A 9,982-nucleotide genomic window follows, 5' to 3' on the forward strand; every position below is an offset into this window, starting at 1 on the left:
GCAGGACCCCACTGTATTGGGATCAAACTGGTGAAAGACAGTTCTTTGGGCCTGAACTTATACAAGAGGCAGAAGAACAAGTGCGAATGATAAGAGAGAATTTGAGAATTGCACAATCAAGGCAGAAGAGCTATGCTGATACCCAGAGAAGACTACTGAAGTTTAAGGAGGGTGATCATGTGTATCTGAAGGTGTCACCGATCCGAGGTATGAGGAGATTTAAAGTTAAAGGAAAGTTGTCCTTTGCTTCATTGGACCTTTCATGATCTTAAAGCGAGTGGGAGAAGTTGCATATCAGCTAGAACTACCCAATCATCTTGCGGATGTACATGATGTCTTCCATGTATCACAACTGAAGAAGTGCCTCAGGTTATCTGAAGAGCAGCTACCAATGGAGGATCTTAGTTTCAAGATTCTTGACACTTTGACTCGAGTTACAAGAAATAAGGTGATAAAGATGTGCAAAGTACAATGGAGTCATCATGGAGAAGATGAAGCTACTTGGGAGAAAGAAGAAGAGCTTCGCATAGATTTTCCCCATCTCTTCCCTAGTCCTTCCTAAATCTCGAGGACGAGATTCTTGTTAAGAGGGGTAGGATTTGTAATACCCAATTTGTAAGAGATAATATAAAAGGAGAGAAAAATTATTTTTTTCCTTTATTTATATGTGTGTGTTGCATCTATTTACCATCACATGTGAACACTATATTTAAAAACCAATAAATAATAAAAGATATGTCACTAAATTGTGCATCATGCTGGACTTTATTTTGTGTGCATTTTGTGGCAATACAAAAATAAAATAAAGAGAAATATATTAATACCTAAATGGGAATTTAAGATTTAGAGGGAATTCTAGAAATGTGGAGAAAAGAAAAAGATAAAGGATATGAATAAATAAATAATATATGTAAATAAATATCTCCAGAATTAGTACCTCTAATTTCACAAAAATAATTTGTAGTGATGAGCCACAAAAGATTGAATTTAAGTTTGAATTCAAATTCAAATTTGGAAATAGAGAAAAAGGGAAAAATAAAAGAAAATAAAATAGAAAAGGGTAAACATGCATAACTGGGCCTTGCGCGGGTATTCGGCCCACTCCTGAATTCAACTGCGTGGCCCAAACCATCCACTCCGCCCGCGCGCGCGTAACGACCGCAGACACCAGTCTGGCGCACGGACTCACTGGCTTGCGGCCTTCCTGGTCAGGCGCCCACCTCCCCCTTCCTTCGCCGCTCAGTTCGGGCGAGCTCGGTCATGGCGGGCTTTGCGGACTCTATTGTGGGCACTCACAAACCGATCTCGGGCGACCATAAGAAGGACGAAGCTGAGTCCTTATCCTCCCCTTTATTCCGTCAATGCGCAAACAGTCCCAACCGAACCAACCTCCACCATCGCCGTGAGGGCCGAGATCCGCCCGCACGGGGCAAGCTTTCCCTCTCACCGATCTGGGTGCGTTGTCGGGTCGTGGAGCATCGCGGGTGCATGGTGAAGCTGTCCGTGGTCTCGGCGAGGCGAATCAAGAGTCGGGGCAGGAGGAATCGCTCATCGGCGTGTCACCGACGACGGAAACTGTGGCGTCCCGTGGGCAGCCTCTTCCTCGCCTCTATCCCTAGTGAGTACCTCCCCAAGGGCTTCATATTCATCCGCGCATCGTGTAGAGGGCACCAGGAGGGAATTTCAGACTCGAATTTGGTGGTTCGGCCGTCCGTGGCCATGGCGCTGCCATGGATATTGGGGCGCCACCGTCTCGGGTTGATCGGAGAAAAGGAGAGAGTGGAGGAATCGTGGGCACCGTTGATCCGATTACCCGCGGTGGAGATTAGACGGTAGGTAACGATTCGGCCAGCACGCTCATGGGCCATTAGATCGGGGACCATTAGATCGGGGACCATTAGATCGGGGACAAACGACCATGATCGGATCCCTAGTATTTAAAATACGCCTCGTTGGATTCAGATCCGACGATCGTGGATGCATACCGGTTCGGTAGTGTGTGGTTCTAATCTGGGGCGCAACTTTTAGATCCAACGACCCATCGTGGCCGATGCCACTTCGGAGTCCTTGATAGTCGCCTAGAGGGGGGGTGAATAGGGCGAAACTGAAATTTACAAATATAAACACAACTACAAGCCGGGGTTAGCGTTAGTAATAAAGAAACGAGTCCGCGAGAGAGGGCGCAAAACAAATCCCAAGCGAATAAGCAAGTGAGACACGGAGATTTGTTTTACCGAGGTTCGGTTCTTGCAAACCTACTCCCCGTTGAGGAGGCCACAAAGGCCGGGTCTCTTTCAACCCTTCCCTCTCTCAAACGATCCACGGATCGAGTGAGCTTTCTCTTCTCAATCACTTGGAACACAAAGTTCCCACAAGGACCACCACAAGTTTGGTGTCTCTTGCCTCAATTTACAAGTGAGTTTGATCGCAATGAAAGAATCAAGAAGGAAGAAAGCAATCCAAGCGCAAGAGCTCGAAAGAACACAAGCAAATCACTCTCTCTAGTCACTATGGCGTTGTGTGGAATTTGGAGAGGATTTGATCTCTTTGGTGTGTCTAGAATTGAATGCTAGAGCTCTTGTAGTAGTTGGGAAGTGGAAAACTTGGATGCAATGAATGGTGGGGTGGTTGGGGTATTTATAGCCCCAACCACCAAAAGTGGCCGTTGGGAGTCTGTCTGCTCGATGGCGCACCAGACAGTCCGGTGCACACCGGACAGTCCGGTGCCCCCGCCACGTCATCACTGCCGTTGGATTCTAGCCGTTGAAGCTTCTGACTTGTGGGCCCGCCTGGGTGTCCGGTGCACACCGGACATCTACTGTTCCTTGTCCGGTGTGCCGGAATGGGCGCGCCTGACATCTGCGCGCGCAGAGCGCGCATTAAATGCGCGGCAGAGAGCCGTTGGCGCGGAGATAGCCGTTGCTCCGGAGTCGCACCGGACAGTCCGGTGCACACCGGACAGTCCGGTGAATTATAGCGGACTAGTCGTTGGAGTTTCCCGAAGCTGGCGAGTTCCTGAGGCCGACCTCCCTTGGAGCACCGGACACTGTCCGGTGTACACCGGACAGTCCGGTGAATTATAGCGGAGTCGCCTCTGGAAATTCCCGAAGGTGGCGAGTTTGCGTTGGAGTCCTCTGGTGCACCGGACATTGTCCGGTGTACACCGGACATTCCGGTGCTCCCAGACCAGAGGGCCTTCGGTTCCCACTTTGCTCCTTTGTTGAATCCAAAACTTTGTCTTTTTATTGGCTGAGTATGAACCTTTTACACCTGTATAATCTATACACTTGGGCAAACTAGTTAGTCCAATAATTTGTGTTGGGCAATTCAACCACCAAAATTATATAGGAACTAGGTCTAAGCCTAATTCCCTTTCAATCTCCCCCTTTTTGGTGATTGATGCCAACACAAACCAAAGCAAATATAGAAGTGCATAATTGAACTAGTTTGCATAATGTAAGTGTAAAGGTTGCTTGGAATTGAGCCAATATAAGTACTTACAAGATATGCATGGATTGTTTCTTTCTTATATAACATTTTGTACCACGCTTGCACCACGAGTTTTGTTTTTGCAAACTTTTTGTAAAACCTTTTCAAAGTTCTTTTGCAAATAGTCAAAGGTAAATGAATAAGATTTTGCAAAGCATTTTTAAGATTTGAAATTTTCTCCCCCTGTTTCAAATGCTTTTCCTTTGACTAAACAAAACTCCCCCTAAATGAGATCCTCCTCTTAGTGTTCAAGAGGGTTTTGATATACCATTTTTGAAATACTACTTTCTCCCCTTTTTGAACACAATAGGATACTAATTGAAAAAATTCAACACTAAGTTTTTGAAATAGGTGGTGGTGCGGTCCTTTTGCTTTGGGCTCACTTCTCCCCCTTTTTGGCATGAATCGCCAAAAATGGAATCATTAGAGCCCTCGAAGTGCTATCTTCCTCTTTGGTCATAAATAAATGAGTTAAGATTATACCAAAGACGAAGTCCCTTTGCTTGGTGCTCATGTTTTCTCCCCCTAGAGCGGAGAGTTGCTTGGAGCGACGGCGAAGGATGAATTACGTAGTGGAAGCCTTTGTCTTCGCCGAAGACTCCAATTCCCTTTCAATACACCTATGACTTGGTTTGAAATAGACTTGAAAACACATTAGTCATAGCATATGAAAGATATATGATCAAAGGTATATAAATGAGCTATGTGTGCAATCTAGCAAAAGAAATTGCGCGAATCAAGAATATTGAGCTCATGCCTAAGTTTGTTAAAAGATTGTTCATCAAGAGGCTTGGTAAAGATATCGGCTAATTGATCTTTAGTGTTAATGTAAGAAATCTCGATATCTCCCTTTTGTTGGTGATCCCTCAAAAAGTGATACCGAATGGCTATGTGTTTAGTGCGGCTATGCTCGACAGGATTGTCGGCCATTTTGATTGCACTCTCATTATCACATAGCAAAGGGACTTTGGTTAATTTGTAACCGTAGTCCCGCAGGGTTTGCCTCATCCAAAGCAATTGCGCGCAACAATGGCCTGCGGCAATATACTCGGCTTCGGCGGTGGAAAGAGCGACCGAATTTTGCTTCTTTGAAGCCCAAGACACCAAGGATCTTCCCAAGAACTGGCAAGTCCCCGATGTGCTCTTCCTATTGATTTTGCACCCCGCCCAATCGGCATCCGAATATCCAATCAAATCAAATGTGGATCCCCTAGGATACCAAAGCCCAAACTTAGGAGTATAAGCCAAATATCTCAAGATTCGTTTCACGGCCGTAAGGTGAGCTTCCTTAGGGTCGGCTTGGAATCTTGCACACATGCATACGGAAAGCATAATATCCGGTCGAGATGCACATAAATAGAGTAAAGATCCTATCATCGACCGGTATACCTTTTGATCCACGGACTTACCTCCCGTGTCGAGGTCGAGATGCCCATTGGTTCCCATGGGTGTCTTGATGGGTTTGGTATCCTTCATTCCAAACTTGGTTAGAATGTCTTGAGTGTACTTTGTTTGGCTAATGAAGGTGCCCTCTTGGAGTTGCTTCACTTGGAATCCTAGGAAGTACTTCAACTCCCCCATCATAGACATCTCGAACTTTTGTGTCATGATCCTACTAAATTCTTCACATGTAGACTCGTTAGTAGACCCAAATATAATATCATCAACATAAATTTGGCATACAAACAAGTCATTTTCAAGAGTTTTAGTGAACAGAGTAGGATCGGCCTTTCCGACTTTGAATCCATTTGTAATAAGAAAATCTCTAAGGCATTCATACCATGCTCTTGGGGCTTGCTTGAGCCCATAAAGCGCCTTAGAGAGCTTATAGACATGGTTAGGATACTTACTGTCTTCAAAGCCGGGAGGTTGCTCAACATAGACCTCTTCCTTGATTGGTCCATTGAGGAAGGCACTTTTCACGTCCATTTGATAAAGCTTAAAGCCATGGTAAGTAGCATAGGCCAATAATATGCGAATTGACTCAAGCCTAGCTACGGGTGCATAGGTTTCACCGAAATCCAAACCTTCGACTTGGGAGTATCCCTTGGCCACAAGTCGAGCTTTGTTCCTTGTCACCACACCATGCTCGTCTTGCTTGTTGCGGAAGACCCATTTGGTTCCTACAACATTTTGGTTAGGACGTGGAACTAAATGCCATACCTCATTTCTAGAGAAGTTGTTGAGCTCCTCTTGCATCGCCACCACCCAATCCGAATCTTGTAGTGCTTCCTCTACCCTATGTGGCTCAATAGAGGAAACAAAAGAGTAATGTTCACAAAAATGAGCAACACGAGATCTAGTGGTTACCCCCTTATGAATGTCGCCGAGGATGGTGTCGACGGGGTGATCTCGTTGGATTGCTTGGTGGACTCTTGGGTGTGGCGGCCTTTGTTCTTGCTCATCCTCCTTTTCTTGATCATTTGCATCTCCCCCTTGATCGTTGCCATCATGTTGAGGTGGCTCATCTTCTTGAACTTGTCCTTCATCAATTTGAGCCTCATCCTCATTTTGAGTTGGTGGGGATGCTTGCATGGAGGAGGATGGTTGATCTTGTGCACTTGGAGGCTCTTCGGATTCCTTAGGACACACATCCCCAATGGACATGTTCCTTAGCGCGATGCATGGAGCCTCTTCTTCACCTATCTCATCAAGATCAACTTGCTCTACTTGAGAGCCGTTAGTCTCATCAAACACAACGTCACAAGAAACTTCAACTTGTCCAGAGGACTTGTTAAAGACTCTATATGCCCTTGTGTTTGAATCATATCCTAGTAAAAAGCCTTCTACAGTCTTAGGAGCAAATTTAGATTTTCTACTTCTTTTAACAAGAATAAAGCATTTGCTACCAAAGACTCTAAAATATGAAATGTTGGGCTTTTTACCGGTTAGGAGTTCATACGATGTCTTCTTGAGGATTCGGTGAAGATACAACCGGTTGATGGCGTAGCAGGCGGTGTTTACCGCCTCGGCCCAAAACCGATCCGAAGTCTTGTATTCATCAAGCATGGTCCTTGCCATGTCCAATAGAGTTCTATTCTTCCTCTCCACTACACCATTTTGTTGTGGCGTGTAGGGAGAAGAGAACTCATGCTTGATGCCCTCCTTCTCAAGGAAGCCTTCGATTTGTGAGTTCTTGAACTCCGTCCCGTTGTCGCTTCTAATTTTCTTGATCCTTAAGCCGAACTCATTTTGAGCCCATCTCAAGAATCCCTTTAAGGTCTCTTGGGTTTGAGATTTTTCCTGCAAAAAGAATACCCAAGTGAAGCGAGAATAATCATCCACAATAACTAGACAGTACTTACTCCCGCCGATGCTTATGTAAGAGATCGAGCCGAATAGATCCATGTGTAGGAGCTCCAGTGGCCTGTCGGTCGTCATTATGTTCTTATGCGGATGATGAGTGCCAACTTGCTTCCCTGCTTGGCATGCGCTACAAATCCTGTCTTTCTCAAAGTGAACATTTGTTAGTCCTAAAATGTGTTCTCCCTTTAGAAGCTTATGAAGATTCTTCATCCCAACATGTGCTAGTCGGCGATGCCAGAGCCAGCCCATGTTAGTCTTCGCAATTAAGCAAGTGTCGAGTTCAGCTCTATCAAAATCTACCAAGTATAGCTGACCCTCTAACACTCCCTTAAATGCTATTGAATCATCACTTCTTCTAAAGACAGTGACACCAACATCAGTGAATAGACAGTTGTAGCCCATTTGACATAATTGAGATACAGAAAGCAAGTTGTAATCTAAAGAATCAACAAGAAAAACATTGGAAATTGAATGGTCAGGAGATATAGCTATTTTACCCAATCCTTTGACCAAACCTTGATTTCCATCCCCGAATGTGATCGCTCGTTGGGGATCTTGGTTTTTCTCGTAGGAGGAGAACATCTTTTTCTCCCCTGTCATGTGGTTTGTGCACCCGCTGTCGAGTATCCAACTTGAGCCCCCGGATGCATAAACCTACAAAACAAGTTTAGTTCTTGACTTTAGGTACCCAAATGGTTTTGGGTCCTTTGGCATTAGACACAAGAACTTTGGGTACCCAAACACAAGTCTTGGAACCCTTGTGCTTGCCCCCAACATATTTGGCAACTACTTTGCCGGATTTGTTAGTCAAAACATAAGATGCATCAAAGGTTTTAAATGAAATGTCATGATCATTTGATGCAATAGGAGTTTTCTTAGACAACTTAGCACGGGTTGGTTGCCTAGAATTAGATGTCTCACCCTTATACATAAAAGCATGATTAGGGCCAGAGTGAGACTTCCTAGAGTGAATTCTCCTAATTTTGCTCTCGGGATAACCGGCAGGGTACAAAATGTAACCCTCGTTATCCTGAGGCATGGGAGCCTTGCCCTTTACAAAATTAGACAATCTTTTAGTAGGGGCACTAAGTTTGACATTGTCTCCCCTTTGGAAGCCAATGCCATCCTTGACGTCCGGGCGTCTCCCACTATAGAGCATACTTCTAGCAAATTTAAATTTTTCATTTTCCAAGTTATGCTCGGCAATTTTAGCATCTAGTTTTGCTATATGATCATTTTGTTGTTTAATTAAAGCCATATGATCATGAATAGCATCAATGTTAACATCTCTACATCTAGTGCAAATAGATACATGCTCAACGATAGATGTAGAGGGTTTGCAAGATTTTAATTCTACAACCTTAGCTTGTAACATGTCATTTTTAGTTCTAAGGTCGGAAATTGTAGTATTGCAAATATCAAGATCTTTAGCCTTAGCAAGCAATTTTTCATTTTCAATTTTAAGGCTATCTAGGGAAGCATTCAACTCATCAATCTTAGCAAGTAAATCAACATTATCATCTCTAGGATTTGAAGTTGAAACTTTGCAAACATGTGAATTAACCTTAGCATTTAAACTAGCATTTTCATTCCTAAGGTTGTCAATCATCTCACGGCAAGTGCTTAGCTCACTAGATAACTTTTCACATTTTTCAATTTCAAGAGCATAAGCCTTTTTAACCTTAACATGTTTCTTGTTTTCTTTAATTAGACAATCCTCTTGGGAATCCAAAAGGTCATCCTTTTCATGAATAGCACTAACTAATTCATTTAATTTTTCCTTTTGTGCTATGTTAAGGTTGGCAAAAAGGGAACGCAAATTATCCTCCTCATCACTAGCATTATCATCACTAGAAGATTCATATTTAGTGGAGGAGTTAGATTTAACCTTTTTCCGTTTGCCGTCCTTTGCCATGAGGCACTTGTGGCCGACGTTGGGGAAGAGGAGTCCCTTGGTGATGGCGATGTTGGCGGCGTCCTCGTCGTCGGAGGAGTCGCTTGAGCTTTCGTCGGAATCCCATTCCCGACAAACATGGGCATCGCCGCCCTTCTTCTTGTAGTACCTTTTCTTCTCCTTTCTTCTCCCCTTTTTGTCGTTGCCTTGGTCACTGTCACTTGAGATAGGACATTTAGCAATAAAATGACCGGGCTTACCACATTTGTAGCAAACCTTCTTGGAGCGGGACTTGTAGTCTTTCCCCCTCCTTTGTTTGAGGATTTGGCGGAAGCTCTTGATGACGAGCGCCATCTCCTCATTGTCAAGCTTGGAGGTGTCTATTGGTTGTCGACTTGGGGTAGACTCCTCCTTCTTTTCTTCCGTCGCCTTGAATACGACGGGTTGAGCCTCGGATGTAGATGGATCATCAAGCTCGTTGATCTTCCTTGAGCCTTCGATCATGCACTCAAAACTTACAAAATGCCCGATTACTTCCTCGGGGGTCATTTTAGTATATCTAGGATTACCACGAATTAATTGAACTTGAGTAGGGTTAAGGAAAATAAGTGATCTTAGAATAACCTTAACCATCTCGTGGTCGTCCCACTTTATACTCCCGAGGTTGCGCACTTGGTTCACCAAGGTCTTGAGCCGGTTGTACATGTGTTGTGGCTCCTCTCCTTTGCGAAGCCGGAACCGACCGAGCTCCCCCTCGATCGTTTCCCGCTTGGTGATCTTTGTAAGCTCATCTCCCTCGTGCGCGGTTTTGAGCACATCCCAAACCTCCTTGGCGCTCTTCAACCCTTGAACTTTGTTATACTCCTCTCTACTTAAAGAGGCGAGGAGTATCGTTGTTGCTTGTGAGTTGAAGTGCTCGATTTGGGCCACCTCATCCTCATCATAATCCTTGTCCCCTACGGATGGTACCTGTGCACCAAACTCAACAACATCCCATATACTTTTGTGGAGTGAGGTTAGATGAAATCGCATTAAATCACTCCACCTAGCATTATCTTCACCATCAAAAGTTGGTGGTTTGCCTAATGGGACGGAGAGTAAAGGTGCATGTTTAGAAATGCGAGGGTAGTGTAGGGGGATCTTACTAAACTTCTTACGCTCTTGGCGTTTAGAAGTTACGGAGGGTGCATCGGAGTCGGAGGTCGATGTTGATGAAGTGTCGGTTTCGTAGTAGACCACCTTCCTCATCCTCTTTTGCTTGTCCCCACTCCGACGCGGCTTGTGGGAAGAAGA

This window comes from Zea mays, chromosome 7 (genome assembly GCF_902167145.1).
Source record: "Zea mays cultivar B73 chromosome 7, Zm-B73-REFERENCE-NAM-5.0, whole genome shotgun sequence".
Lineage (NCBI taxonomy): Eukaryota > Viridiplantae > Streptophyta > Magnoliopsida > Poales > Poaceae > Zea > Zea mays.